This window comes from Pelodiscus sinensis, chromosome 2 (genome assembly GCF_052426305.1).
Source record: "Pelodiscus sinensis isolate ZL-2025 chromosome 2, ASM5242630v1, whole genome shotgun sequence".
In the NCBI taxonomy this organism is placed as follows: Eukaryota; Metazoa; Chordata; order Testudines; family Trionychidae; genus Pelodiscus; species Pelodiscus sinensis.
The window spans coordinates 22,387,159-22,403,276 of record NC_143053.1 but is presented as its reverse complement, the minus strand read 5'-3'; the positions used below and the strand labels follow the sequence as shown (position 1 = coordinate 22,403,276).

At 41.2% G+C, this 16,118-nt stretch overlaps 1 long non-coding RNA gene across 1 annotated transcript in view; it reads right to left on the bottom strand.

The window, feature by feature from the left end:
- LOC142826695 (uncharacterized) overlaps positions 1–11,727 on the bottom strand; it is a 53,945-nt gene extending 42,218 nt beyond the window's left edge. The window contains exons 1-2 of the long non-coding RNA XR_012900898.2: positions 11,603–11,727; positions 11,361–11,427 (exon numbers count right to left, since the gene is read on the bottom strand). This is a non-coding gene — a long non-coding RNA (uncharacterized LOC142826695). The remainder of the gene's footprint in view (positions 1–11,360; positions 11,428–11,602) is intronic.
- Between the last annotated feature and the right edge of the window lie 4,391 nt (positions 11,728–16,118).

Below are 16,118 nucleotides of genomic sequence, written 5' to 3'. Positions count from 1 at the left end.
TTGTAAATATTGTGAGGTCCCTTTCTGTATTTTCAGGCATCTAAATGACTTTAAAAAATCAGGCCATAGTGTACAACTGTCCAGTTCCAACGCAATTATTGAAAGGTACCTAGAACATCACAGAATAAGGGCCCAGAGAATAAGCCTATAGGATAAGTGAAACCTAACAAATTTGGCCCAAATTCTATTCTGCTTTACACCATTGGTAACTATATTGTCTGCATATTGTCTTACACAAGCACTGAAACAATGCCGTATATGGTCCTCAATGTTTATAAAGAATTAATCATACCCAAAACCCCTAATATATTTAAACTGAGTTTCAAAATTCTCTGCCTGAATTAATGTTAGGCCAGTTTCATTTACCATTTTTAATAACAGTATAGAGGAATTGTAGTACATTGGTTTTGTTTACAGATGTTAAAAATTTGCAAACACCAATGCAGGCAGAGAAATAATAAAGGAACCAACGGAGATTAGCAATCATGGCTGGCTGGAAACCAACAGTTCTGTTTTATGAAAAAAACTGAGTTTTCAAAATTTGTTTTTGTTCTCATGTAGAACAAAACTGAGATCTTTAAAAAAAAATTCACAAAAGCAAAGCCAAGTAAGACCTCATCCTAGCCTTAAGGCACTCATCAGGGAGAACCAGGTCCTAATTCCTGCTCCATCGAAGGGCTTGTATACACTGTCACTTCACTGCACTGTAACTTTCTCGTGGGTGTGAAAAAATGCCTCCCAACACCAAATGTCTCAAGTTAGAATTTTGTCAAGTGCCAGTGTAAACAGGCTCCCAGTACTGCAAACTGTGCTCTCAGCACTGTTAGCTGCTTGCCTGGTGCAGGTCGTTTACCAAAGGAACTGGGAGAGCTCTCTCCAAGCATTGCTGCATGACCACACTGCCCCATTAAAGTGCTGACACAGCTGCACTTTAAACTTACAAATGCAGACAAAGCCTACGTGAGTGCCTTAGGTGAGTATATCCTAACCAGCAAGTTATTCTGGTTTGTGTGGACCCATGTCTACACTCTTCCTCCCAATCCTGGAGCTGTGAAACTTTCCTGTAAAAATTGCCAGTGAAACCAATAAAACAGTTCAAGGCAGCTCTACTAAAAGTATCAATAAAGAAAACAAAATGAATTTCACCCGAATAAATGCATGCTACTCCATCTGGTGACAACTAATCTGAAACACAGACACAAAAAATAGCAGTAGGGAGGATAGTGTGCACTAAGGGGGATAGGAACATACAGTGTAATTTCATAGCCAAAGCAACCCTTGTGATGTGTGGCTTTTGACACAGAGGCATCTCATCACAAAACACTGTGGAAAGAAACTGGAATATTGTACTCACCCAGGGGCTTTTCAAGACTAGAAATAGACTAATGAACTGGAAGTCAGAAAAGAGAAACAAAAGTGATGTTGGGACTTATGCTTGATTAACTGACAACCCAGAAGACTGTGGCTATGTCTACACTGCCACTTTTTATTGGAAAAAGGTACGCAAATTGTGGAGCACAATTTGCGTACCTTTTTCCTATAGTTTTGTCATAAGAGGCTTTTCTGAAATTTGGTCCATCTACGCTGGGCTAAATTTCGGAAAAACCTCCTCTTTCGGAAGAGCCCTTCTTCCTCGTGGCATGAGGAAAACAGGCCTTCCAATGGAGCGCATCTGCTCTTCCACAAAAAATGTCGGAAGAGCAGAGGTGTTCCCTGGACACAGCAGAGTTTTTCCAAGATACCTCCAATATGCTGGAAAACCTCCGTAGTCTAGACACAGCGTGTGAGACTGTTCAAGGACAGTGTTTGAAGGATTTAATATCAAGGTATGAAAGGCACTGCTGCGGATGGTATAGGTGAAAGTAATGGCATGAGACTGAACAAAGGAAAATGTCAGAAGATTTTGCTATGCAGTCTATGAGAAATAGTTCAGAGGGAAGTGATGGATGGCTTCAGTCATATGAAATTAGATTGCACAAAGATTTTATGTATATATTCTAGATTAAAATCTTGATTAGGCATGAGAATGAAGGAAATTATCTAATAGGGTAAGAATTGTCTAATTTCAATGATTTAGGGATATGTTCAGTCTCACAGGTAAAGGCTTGTCTTAATTAGAATATTGCAGCGAGCTAGACCACAGCCCTGAGTTGTTTTAACTAACATAATTGTTGTTCAGAACATTGCAGTTGGTATAGACAAGACAAGTTATATTCATTATTGTGTCAGCTAACTATGGGGAAACTCTGACCACAATATACTTCACTCGTAAACCAATACCTGGTATGGCACACGACTTATGCTAACTGCAAAGATCACATTAGGAATATTGACCTGTGTATCTGTGATTGTATACTCACTCCTTTGTGACCCTCCTACTGTTTACACTTCAGGGCTGTGATGGCCGATTAGCAAAAGAAAATGGAGCTTAACCTGCCTGCCGACATGTGGGTCAGCCTATGAAATATGGAGACAGGGGCCTTGCGGAGACATGTGACCATGTCGCCTAATGCTGGGATCCATCTTGGATGTGGTATTCTTTTCACAAGAGCAAACGGAAAGCTTAGATTGAACACAAAAGATTCCTGCCTTTTGCAAAACCTATGTGGGTTTTGCCCATGAGAGCTCATGATAATATATTTACAATATTTTTGTTAGTCTCTGTGTCCTGGTCTACACTAGGAAGTTATTTCAAAATAACTCTCCTTATTTCAAAATAACACACGGAGCATCCACAATACCAAGCCCATTATTTCAAAACTAGCCAATTAGTCCATCATAAGACGGGATATTCAGGTCTGTCCTCCACATTGGTTTTCTCTCCTGAGCCTCCGGTCTCTCTTCCCCTCTCCTCCCCCTCCTCCTCTCTCTCTCTCAGCTTTCCTCCACCTCCTTCTTCTCTCTCCATCTCTCTCTTTCTCTTCTCTTCCCCCTCCTGCCTCTCACTCGGGGGACCACGGAGTCCAAACGATCGCTTGCACCACTTGCTCCCATGCAGCGGCCTGGCTGAGAGGTGCAGAAGTCAGCAGAGCACCATGGTGGGAGGCGAAGGGGGGCAGTAACGTTCACGGCCAGGGGGCAGGGCCTGGAGCCGCTGTCATGCCGCACGTCACCGCCCTGCCCCCCCTTCGCCTCCTGCCGTGGCACTCGGCTGACTTCTGCACCTCTCAGCCGGGCCACCACGAGGCAGCAAGCAGCCGTTCGGGCTTCCCTGTGGCGATCCGGCTGAACAGCGCAGAAATCAGCTGAGCTCCACGGCAGGAGGCGAAAGGGGGCAAAGCGGTGATGTACATGGCCAGGCCCCATCTCCTGGGCATGTACGTCACCGCCCCACCCCCCCTTCCCCTTCTGCCGTGGCACTCAGCTGACTTCTGCACTGCTCCGCTGGGCCACCGCAGGAGACCAAGTGGCGCAAGCAGCCTTTTGGGCCCCACACTCCCCATGCAGCACAGGCCGCCCAGAGGGAACAGCTAGCATTTCAGGCAACAGCGCCCCCCAGAGGGAACAGCCAGCATTTCAGTGTTACAGACTCACAGACACTGGGCTACTATATATATGATAAAAGGCTGGTTATTTTGAAATAAGAACTCCTGCTTTCCACAAGGAATAATGCTTATTTCAAAATAGTTATTTCCAGGGCTCGCCAAGACGCAGCAAGCCCCACTTGCCAGCCACACGGTTCAGCACACTGCGCATGCGCAGACCACACTGCGCATGTGCTGATCGCGCTGTGGCGCCGTGCCGGGCTATAATTGTCGAGCCCTGGTTATTTCAAAATAGCGGTAGTGTGGATGCTGCACTGCTGCTATTTTGAAATAATTATTCCCCAGAGTAATTCAAAGTAATTACTCTCCCGTGCTTTCTGGGGTTCCAAAATTGAGGTAGCATGTCCTCATGCTATGGGTATGTCTACACAGCAACATTATCTCAAAATAACAAGTGATATTTTGAAATAACTTAACTGCCTGCTGTGTAGACACAGACTATTTTGAAATAATGTTGAAATACTTTCAAGCTGGAGGACTTCTTACTCCAACTTCTGTAACCCTTATTGTATGAGGAGTAAGAAAAGTCAGAGGAAGAGTGCTCTATTTTGAAATTAGTGCTGTGTAGACAATCCCTATTTTGAAATAATCTATGCAATTGACATGGCTCAATTTGCATAGATTATTTTAATTTAAACGCTGCTGTATAGACTGTGCTATGGGAGCCTGCCTCTGACTAATTTCTAGGCTTCCCTGTAGTGTGGACATGCTATTTCGAAATAGTATTTGGGGAGTTATTATTTTGAAATGATTTCCTAGTGTAGACATACCCTAAGGTGCTACAGTACTACTAAATGTCTATTGAAGGTTGGGAAGTGACATAATCAGGCCATCAGTGCTCTCTACTTACCCTACCCAAAATGTCTGCTGGAAAAAACTAAGAATGAACTGGGGAAATAATGGCTTGCAGTGTAGATGCGCTCTTTGTTATTTCGGAATAACATCAGTTATTCTGAAATACCGCTGCTGTGTAGACGTACCTACACTGAGCTGCCTTAGGGGTGTTTCCCTGCCCTGTCCCTGTATCTGTACTTAAGCAGAGGCTGAACAGCTGGGCATAGCAAGATAGAGTTACAAGGTGCCCAGGCTGTCAAGAAAAGAAGGCTCAGTGGGATCTAGGCACGTGAAGGGAAGGTGTCCTGACCCGTCATAGTATTTTTCAAGTCAAGACAAGCCCACAGTGAAGACTAAAACATGCTGAAAGGAAGTAAACACACGAGTAAATGTTCTTGAAAAATGAGAGAATTGTTTCTCACAATACTTATTTCTGATACCCACTGTGTGCTCATGTGACTTTGCACCAATAGTAATGAAAAATTTGCTAATAGAATAATTTTGATATACAAGTATCTTTAATTTATACCAAATGGTGTTTCTCATTCAAATGTGTATCAACCTTGGCATTCAGGTTGATGAAGGATACAAACATCTTGAAGAGAAACTCCTATAGCAACTACAAAAATTAGTGTGGAGACAAAATGTTGGATATATGACTCACATATCAGAGTCTGGAGTGTTTTTTCATAGTCCTAAACAACACTGGATACAATGTACATCTAGCTGAAATTCATTCACTTTTTAAAAAAACTTTTCTTTTTAATCATCAGGGGTTGGAAAAAAATTAAAAACGTCTGTTACTTCCTTGGGAAAAGAAAATTGTAATTTCACATACGTTTTCCATACAATTTCATTCATCTCCAAGGACATTTTAAATCTGTGCAATATCTGTGCTGGCCACATCAGTGTTTGAATTTTATCCTCCTTAATCCCTGTTCTCTTCTCCTCATTATATTCTCATTGTATAGAAAAATTCTCTTTAAACTTTGAGGCCACAGAAAGATCTGACCGCTGTAACTTTTCTTAAACAGAAAAAAAACAAAGAACTTCAATTATAGCTAGGGATGAATCTAGTATTGTATACAACTTACTGCTCATTTTAGCTTAGACATGTAGCTACAGAAACTATGAACAAAAAATAAAACATTTACTCTGTTATGTCACATTACTTGATTTATTACACTAGCAAAGTCAATAACAGGTTTATATTGGTTTTTACTGAGCTAGCGATAAGTGAAGCTAAAAGTTTCTGAGTGTGGGTTTGGCTATCTAAATGTATCTAAGTCTGATTGAAACTATCTCAACTGTTTTAGCTTATAAAACTGGTAAATATTCTTTTTCATTGTTGACAAAAAAAGTTATAGAAATAACCTTTCTTAAAGTATTTTGGTGCTTAAAATTCTGGTATTTTAAAAACAGAACGTACAAAATATGTATCTAATTCTTTCAGAACTTTATAAAAAAGTTTAATTTTTAAAAAAAATGGGTTGAAAGTTAAAGGAAAATGAGATTTTTTTTCTGACATTCCTCTACTGTAATTCTAAACTCATTTTGAGTTACAGTACAAGCTGTATAATCCGGCACTTTAATATCAAGAAAACTCAGTTAACTAGCATCTGTCATAGATGGCAATACATCCTTCAATTAACCAGAAAAATTCCAATTGCCATCTGGCATAATTTTTCAACATTTTCTGGTGCTTGCAGAAGTCAAGTTTGTAAATGTGCAGCAGTAAAGTTTGTTCGTGTTGTGCTTCTACATATAATACCATTATCGGATATTATCTAACCCATCCTACAACTATGGCTAGCGTACAGTGAAAAATTCATGAACCATCAGTGTAAAGTTAAAATAACCAGCACATCTGATTAATTGGAAACCCCCATACCCCATGAATGCCACATAACAAAGCTTGTATTTTATATGGAGATTGGAGAAAGTGATTTTGTATATGCAGTTATAACAGTATGGTTCAAATAAGGCTTCGTGTACACTTTCTGCAGTGTTCCCTAAAACACAGGAGATGATTGAGGAATGAGTTTATCTAGTTATTTTTTGAACCCTGTAAAGTCCTGGTCTTCACTACTTCATTGACTGCATTGGATATCACAACATGAAGACAAAAGCTAGAGCTGTCTTCATGTAAAATCTATCAACTGTAAATAATGGAAATTTTATATCCCCACTGATTTACAATGATAGCTCCTAAAGAGCATCATAAACTGATCCACTGGAACTTGGGCTAACATTTAACTTCATTGACTCTTACTCAAAGACTACATGAGGTGTAAGGAGCAAATCAGGCCTGATATTACTCCAGGAGGACTTCTGTGACAAAAAATAAAAAATGCTGCTCATAATATTTTAAAATTTTGCAAATTTCTGAAAATGTTATTTTCTCAAAAGAACATTATACAATCGGACCTGTTTCGATTATTTTGCTAATTTATTTCAAAATACTCATCAGCAAGTATGTCTATAATGATACAGGCGCACACAAAAAAATTCCCCTGGAATAAAATTAAAGAATTCCCTACAATACCCCAGTTCCTGTTTTCTGCTCCCTTACAGCCCAGCTGAGGAAGTGGTCAGACACCTCCTCCCACTCAGAACCCAGCCGTGCCATCTGCCCAGACTAGGTGTGGGGCCAACCCCCTAACCCAGACACTCAGACCCTCTACACCCACAGCCCAGCCATGCCCTGCAACATCTACATGGCCGACCCCCAACCAAACTCTCACACAGTCTACCCCCCAGAGTCTCAGGATCCTAGTGTTGCCAATCCTCCAGCTTTGGCCTGGAGTCTCCTGGAATCAGCTTTGATTTCCTCATGACACTTGAAATTAATCCTGGAGATTTTAATAGGATGTTTTAAGAAATTGACATTACATCATGTTGGGGAAAAATTTCCCAGAATAGCTTCAGTCAGAGTTGGCAATTGTAAGGGATCCAAAGGAAGAAACAGCCTGATGCTGGGTCCCAAGGTTGCTCCAATTCTCCTGCATGGGAACCCTTCAGTTACACACATACATACTGGCTGCATCTAGACTGGCAAGTTTTTCCGCAAAAGCAATTGCTTTTGCGGAAAAACTTGCCAGCTGTCTACACTGGCCACTTTGAATTTGTGCAAGAACACTGACGATCTAATGTAAGATAGTCAGTGTTCTTCCGCAAATACAATGACTCTCCCATTCAGGAAAAAGCCCTCTTGCGCAAATGCTTTTGTGCAAGAGGGCCAGTGTAGACAGCTGAGAACCGTTTTGCGCAAAAAAGCCCCGATGACGAAAATGGCGATCGGGGCTTTCTTGCGCAAAACCGCATCTAGATTGGCACGGACGCTTTTCCGCAAAAAGTGCTTTTGTGCAAAAGCATCCGTGCCAATCTAGACACTCTTTTCCACAAATGCTTTTAATGGATTTCCATTAAAAGCATTTGTGGAAAATCTTGCCAGTCTAGACGCAGCCACACACACACACAGACACACACACCTTGTCTCTGTCTCTCACACACATGCCTCGTCTTCTATTTGCAGGGTGGGCTCTACTAGGTCCAGTAGTCCCAAGTGGCAGTCAGCAGCTTTGCAGCCTATATCTCAGCAAACAGAAAATTGTGCATGCATATTACCTTCTGCAGAATCTGCATTGTGCAGCATTCCCCCAGGAGTACAACATGGACAGAATAGGGGGTTTAAGTCTGTTCATTGTTTATGTGCATTAACTCAGATTTATTAGACGTATTTAGTTTAAGAATAAAAATAATAATTAAACAATACATGTGACAATGAAATAGCCACTTCAAATCAGGCAATCTGTTTCAGGATTTACAAACTATGGCTCACATTATGCTCAAATACCGATTTGGTCCCTGGCAGCAGGCATCTTCAAGGTAAAGAAAAAAATTCCAAAATGTTGCAAAATTATTCATTTTTAAAGTAAGAATTTGGCTTAGTTTTTCATAATCTTTGATATGCTGTATTACATAAAAAAACCTCAGAAACCCTTTTCCTTTTTTTAAAAGTCAAAAGGCCAAAGATACTGTTTTAAAAGATCTCCCATAGATAATGCTGGCGACAAGACATCCGAGTTTCTCCAAGCAAACAGTTCTGGTACCACTTAAAGTCTGAGACTCTGCGTGTGTCATTGTTTCAGATGCAAAATAAAATTTACAATTTGAAACAATACAATTGCATGAAATCTCACTACAGGTTCTAATGACCCAGTTTTTTTATGTTCTTTAGCATCTATCACTATAAAAATCTGTATGGATATAAAATGTCCATCATTTACTGTCTATAGAGTTTACGTGAAGACAACTATTGCTTCTGTCTTCATGTTGCTATGTCCAAATCTAAATAAAAGAATTCTATGAGTTCCAAGTGTCTGATCCTAAACAATGTATTTAGGGCCTGATGCTGTTCCACTGAAGTGTTACCAATCTGATCAAAAACATTCAACTATTTAATTTCAGAAAGATTTCTGTTGCTGACAGTTATTTGAGAGGAATATTTCAATCAAAATATAGCTGGAATAGCAACTGGTGCTAAAGAAGTAGGCCCTAATGCCATTGAAATGAAATCAGTACCTCTTCAGTCATAATGCTATATGACAATAAGTTACAAAACACAATTTTAAATTCCCCAAGATTTATGTACTAAATACAGTTCTTATCAGACAGCAACATCTCAACAATCAGAATAGTAATGGCAAATAAAATTTTGCACATTTTTACAGCTGCTGCAAATTTTAACTACTTTACATGCTGAAAATTAGCTCTCTCATACCTATAGCTACATTTTATCTATAACTCTGTTCCAGGTGCACTCTATATATGCAAATGACTCAACTTCCTTGTTATCCTTGTGACTCAGATGCAGAATATAAGCAGTGGGCTCTTCATGAAGAAGAATCATGTACAGTATGGAATCTAAATGAACTTCAGTGGCCTTGTGAAATCTAATTGAAATTGGAGTAGGATACTGTACGGAACAGATAAATAACCTAGGTGACCTAATTTTTCATGTCTAGCCTACATTATTTTATGTATATTCAGTTTTTTCACAAGTATTTAATTTTAAAGAAAGACAATACATTGCTATGAATGGAACCCTTAACAATATATTACATTATTATATTTTCAAGAATTCCAAAATGGCTTGTGCCAAGAAGCAAAAATTGTATCACTTAGGTTAGGTCTACAGGCACCCCAACTAGTTGATCCAGGCGTGTTCACCCAGGCTCAGGGGGCTGAAAATTGTCCTGTCGATTTTCTAGCCAAGGCTGAAGTCTGAGCTTGGGGACCTGTGAGGGGCAAGGTCTAAGAGCTCAGGCTCCAGCCTGAACCTGAATGTCTACACAGCCATTTTTAGCCCTGCAGCCAAGCCCTGTGAGCCTGGGCCCAAGTCTACACTAAAGAATTATTTCGAACTAACCCCCCTTATTTTGAAATAATAAACGGTGCAGCCACATTGCCAATCCTGTTATTTCGAAATAACAGGCTGGTTATTTCAAAATTTGTACTCTTGCTTTCCTTGGAGAATAAGTTTATTTCAAAATTATTATTTCAGGAGTTTTTATTTTGAATTTAGTTATTTCAAACTGTGGGTCTTTCATTCCCGTGTAGATGTATGCTTTAGAGCTCAAAATCGAAAGGAGTTCATGGGCATTTTGCTATTGAGCCAGATGTTCACCCTATGAATGAACTTTTCACTAAAGCCCATATCTACATGGGAAATTTTTGCTGATATAACATCACAAGCCGCATTGTTCTATTTATGGATGTGACTTTCTGTACATCCAGAAGCCCTAGTGTAACCTCCATTATACCTCCCTGCTAGTATAACACCTTTTTTGCCAGTAGAAGCAGTGTCACCACTCAAATTCTCATACCTGCCCCTGATTTAACAACTGTATCGTATTGTGGCAATGAGGGAGGCTTTGTGTTGTCCAATGCTAACTGAATAGATCAGACAGAACATAAGTAAATTGGTGACACTTTGGTCTCTTATATTCTTTGTTTGTATCACAGAATACTTTAGACTCCTGAGGACTGAAATACCTTGGTACACTTAACCTCATTGGGATCAATATAGGGGTATCTGGGAGAAATGTGTTATGCAAGAGATCATACTGGATAATCTAATGATCCCCTCTAATCATAAATACTAAGTAATCTATGAACGATCCCACAAAATATTTGCCTAGTCACTTCCATACTTGTAGCATGAGACCCATTCTTAAACCCCCCTCTTTCCCTAATGTTCTTATATATTTTCCCTTTCTCCCACTGCCATCAGTGGCTTTGTTCCTTCAGTCCAAATAATCTAAGCTCTGCCTGTCCTTCTGTTTCTGACCATCCACCCTCAGTACGGATGCTTTTTCAGACCTAGTGTACAGTATTATTTCTGCCATAGTGACGATACTATTAACTGGATACTTTATTTTAACCTTAAACTGTTTTCTCTCTGATAGAGGAATCAAACCCTCAACACAAAGTGATAATCTTTCAGAACTGTTTGTACAATCCATAACCAGCAATAAACCTGTCAGACTCATAATTTCTCTAGCACTGACCCCAGACTGTGTGACTATATCTCAGCCTTAAGGGGCAAAGCTGTTAAGGGCTAGGTCTGTGGCCTGCATTCTCATAGGTATACAGTTTCAGAGAAAGGACTGAGCTCTCTTTCCTTCCATATTGTTTAGAGAAACAGACAGTGTTGGATTTACATGCTTGGTGACATGATGGTGATTGCATAAACTGGAGCTGACTTTAACTAATCTTGTACAATATTTATGGAGTAGTAATATCATCCCAGAAGGCTCACTCCTCCCATCCCATGGGCTTCTTAGAGGTGAAAGCTTTCTCCAGTGAGCAGAAATGAGAAAACGGCATATTGTTACATTGGGAGGTGATTGCGTGTGGGCGTACCTGATCTTCACCAGCCGCTGAGTGATTAACGTTATTGTAAATACCTGAACTTACTTTTCAGGTCACCATAAACAGTGGAACAGTAGAGCGCTTTGTTGCTTTTTAAAATTTCTGGACAGCTCTGAAAGAGGAAGGAGAATTATCACTGAAGTTCACGAAAAACTTGTGAGATTTGACTAGCCCGGAGTGGAGAAAGGTCTTGTAGTGGTAACCCTGGAGCAGCCAGGGTGTCTCCCTCTTAGTCTTTACACTATAGACAGTGATTTCAAACTTTTCCACATGCCTCACGGTCATACCTGGAAGTTGGTACAGAGGGATCACCATGGAAAAAACGAGGTATTTGTTCCATTCTTTGTGTCCCATTCATTTTTCCGTTGTCCTCCAGCTACTGCAACAGATGGGCAGCCGCCTCCAGCTTCCCAGGCTGGACACTGCTAACAAGCAAATAATTGGGCTGAGATCGGGTGCCCATTTCCCATAAACCTCCCAGTAGATTTTAGATTAATAAGGACTTTCAGCCACTCAGTCTGGGCTGGATTTGAAAGAGTAACCACAAGTAAATGCCTCCTTATTGCATTGGGAATCCCCTAAATCTATCCATCTTCCAGGCCTTTTGTTAGAATATTTTTAATTGAAATTAAGAGTTTCAAATTCTCAGCTTAATTTAATCATAGGATAGTGTTATTATGTATGAAATAGTAACACCTTGGCTGGAAGAAAGTTTGAATTTTCACTGGTACATTTTCTCTGTTGCCTTCCCCTCTTATAATAGCATTGACCTGGCCAAAGCTCATTTTCAGTTGCAAAGAATCAGCAGTTGGTGAAATGAAAATTATTCCAGTTGGCTATAAACTCTGTACATATTCTCGTACATGTTGCATAATATGGCTACTGTGAATTCTTGCAGTGTTTATTTACACCCTGGGGTAACTCATAAGTGGATGGCCAAATTAAGAATAATGAAGCTCATTAAAAAAAATACTTGTTTGGTCAGAAAGCTGGGGGTTTTTTTTTTGAGGGGGAAGGAGATTGGCATCTTACAAGAGTTTCTTATGCATGGAGGTAAAGTGTCTCTCCTCGGTCATAGAAGTATTTGCCAAGTTACTTCACACAACTTCCCAATAAAAACATTCTTCATAACATAAGAACTAGTACAACCTATGGAAGATGGACAGGAAGATGACGAAGGAGAAACAAGAGGAAAGTTGGACTCAATCACAGAGAGTTCATGTAACAATTTACTAATGTAGCTAAAAACTATTTCATGAAATTCTTTAGTTTTAATGAGAGTCAGACCCATTTTGCACTGTGACCTCCCTCAAGGGAAGGATTACTTGCGTGGCCCTTCTAAGCTTCCTGATGGCAGCCATAATCTGGACGACAATATCTAGTCTTTGTAAGCAGTTAAGAACCAGGTGTCAGAAAATGTCAGACAGTTTCCATTCTGTTTTCATAATAGAGTAATGACAAATTCCACCCATCTTGTTCAGCTCAGCATTTGAAAGTTCAGAAAGTGAAATGCAATTCTCGTTATGTGGAAGCTATGAACTATACTTGTATTTCAATAGGCTTTTGTGAATTGACTGCTGGAGGCACCAATGTTGATAAAAGAATGCAGCAGCAGCTGTGATCCTAGCAACAGAGAAGCCTAATAACATAACTGTAAAACAATGTTTAAAAGCCTTCACCCTGCCCTGATAGTATCTCAGTAAAATTAATGGAAAACTCCCAATGAACTCCATTGGATCAGGATTTGGTCCATTGACTGTGATAAAGTTTGGCCCGAGGGAGTGAGTAAAAGAAAGTCGGATTAGGCCCAATGAAAATAATTCATAATGAATGAAACATTTGATGAAAAAACATGTTGGAAACATGCAACCAAAGAAAAAAATCCATTTATGATACTCAGCATTTGTGAATAATTACAATGCAATGGCATTTGCATTTACCAAAGTTTCTCTCATTCACTGTCAAGCTGTTAATACTTGTCCTGATCAGCTCATGATTCAGTCTCAATCATGCATTTGTAAAGTTTTCAAACAAGCACCTTCATGCTTTCTTCCCATGCTGCCCTTTGTGCTTGGGAAATGTTCTTCATAAAACATGTACAAAACTACCTCATTAGCCACCTTCAGTTCCCTCCTCAAAACTTTCCTTTGTCTACAAAAACCATGAACATAGGCTCTTGGTATGCTGTGACTGCCATCTATCACCACTATTGTCTCATTGTTTCCTTGTATCTGCTCACTTCCCTTCCCCTCAAATGTGTGTGTGGTCATCTGCTGACTCTTACCTTATACTTAGATTGTTAGACCCATGTGGAAGGAATTGTCCTTTCATTTTTTGCTTGTCCAGCACCAAAGAAAATGGGATCCGGGCCAGTGACTGACCCTCTCAGATGCTATAATAAAAATAATAATAAACAGAATTTCCCCTGAAACTTAAAATGGGAGATATCAGTGGTAACAATAAATAGAAGCTGATGAGAATGTTTTAATGTGTATCGTACCTGATCTGCTATGGGTCAGCTTCACACTCCAGACACTCCAGAAGGTGGCACACTCCAGAAGAAGCTGTGATGTCATGCCCTGAGGGATAGGGAGAGCAATCTGATTGTGACGTTGGGTAGATCTTTTGATGATAACTCCAAACTCTACTACTGTTGCCCCCTCTCCCCCGTCAACACTACCCTACACAGTACTCTGTTTATGGCAGGAAGAGATGAGTGAGCTTGTGTTCCTCACACAAAATAAATGCACCTCACACTAGTAAGGGAAACCTTGATGCCATCCCTGTCTCTGTAAGTGGGAAAGAGGACTCCTGATGCTCCAGAGATAAGGACAGCCTGCTGTGAGGTTCTATACCTCTGTCATTATCTTTCTGGGAGAACAGGAAGACCTTCAAAAGGGACTAGTGACGCTGGATCCCTCCGTTTTCAGGTGCCCATTCTGAGAGACCTTTAAGTATGATTTTGAGAAGGTAGATGCCCAGCATTTTCTGAAAATCAGACCACTTTAAAGGTTATTCAACTTGGGCACCCATAAAATGAGGTATTCAAAAGTCACTAGTCGCTTTTCACAGTCGTGGCCTTTATTTTTAACCTGGCTTGTTCTCTATGTACAGGCAGTCCCCGAGTTACGCGGATCCGACTTATGTCGGATCCGCAGTTACGAACGGGGATTTTCTCGCTCCGGAAGACTGGAGCGGCGGGACGCCTGGTCCCGCCGCCCGCCTCCTCCAGGGCGAGAAAAGCTACTCCCCGTCTCCGTAGTCTGATCTGGAAGCGCCGCGGTCCGGCCTGGGTCCTCCGCCGCTTTGCTCCGCGGCTCCCTGGTCTGCTGGGGAGAGGGGACGCAGCTAGTGCCCCCCCCCCCCAGCAGACCAGGGAGACATGGACCAAAGCCCGGGGCCTGTGGTAGAGCAGGTGGGGCGCTGCCGGTTGGTCCCACAGCACCGCTCCTTGGCGCTACTGGACCAACCCGGCAGCACCCCAGCTGCTCTGCCCCAGGAGTCCTGATTCAGCTGCTGCTGATCAGTTTCAGCAGCGGCTGAATCAGGACACCTGGGGCAGAGCAGCTGGGGTGCTGCTGGGTTAGTCCAGTAGCGCCGAGGAGCGGCCGCGCTACTGGACCAACCCAGCAGCACCCGAGCTGCTCTGCCCCAGGCGTCCCCAAGTCAGCTGCTGCTGAAACTGACCAGCGGCTGACTACAGGAAGCCCGAGGCAGAGTTGCTCTGCCCCGGGCTTCCTGGAATCAGCTGCTGATCAGTTTCAGCAGCAGCTGACTTGGGAACGCCTGGGGTTCTCAAGTTGAATCTGTATGTAAGTCGGAACTGGTGTCCAGATTCAGCCGCTGTTGAAACTGATCAGTTTCAGCAGCGGCTGAATCTGGATGCCAGTTCCAACTTACATACAGATTCAACTTAAGAACAAACCTACAGTCCCTATCTTGTACGTAACCCGGGGACTGCCTGTATAACCTTTTCTCCTGCCAGTTTCTCCTGCCTTTAACATCCACATTTTCACATCAAAAGCTTTGAATGGGACACATGTAAACCACTTAATTAGCTGCATAAACATGGGTCCCACAACTGACAGGTACTTCTTTTACTGTTATGTATATCTTGGTTTCTGTTATTTCCACTCTAACTCATCTGATGAAGTGCGTTTTACCCATGAAAGCTCATGATTCCATATATATTTTTGTTAGTCTCTAAAGTGCCAGAGGGCTACTCGTTTTTAAAGATTAACACAGCTACCACTTTGAGCCTTCTCAGTCTATGTATGGACAAATTTAAATTCTGCTTCTATATTTCACTATCCGTGGTCAAAGTTAGGTGTTTTCTCTTCTTTTTGGCATAAAACATCATTGAACTGGAACAAAAAACAATGCCTTATTTTCTTCCTCACAAAAGCAGTGTTTTTTCTGTTGCGATGAAAAGATGTGGTCTCATTTGAGACAGGATGCTAGGACACCAATGCCGCCTCTTAATCTACTCTTAAACAATAAGTTGTAGCCTTGGTTTCAAGGTTTCAGGGCTTGGTTGCTGTAACAGGCTAACAGAGGTTATGATAATACACAGCTAAAGCGAGAAGTCATGGAAAACATATTATATGTCTCATAATTGCACACAGAGGCTTTATTATACTCATCACAGAGACAGGCATTATTTTTGGAATGAATCACTTGATGAGCTGTCCAGCATCTTATCCCTGACTCCAATCTAAAATGATTTTAATGGTCAGAAGTCCAAACACTTCACTAAAAAAAACAAACTTTGAGGTAGAAGATTGGGAAGTTCCTAGAGTCATT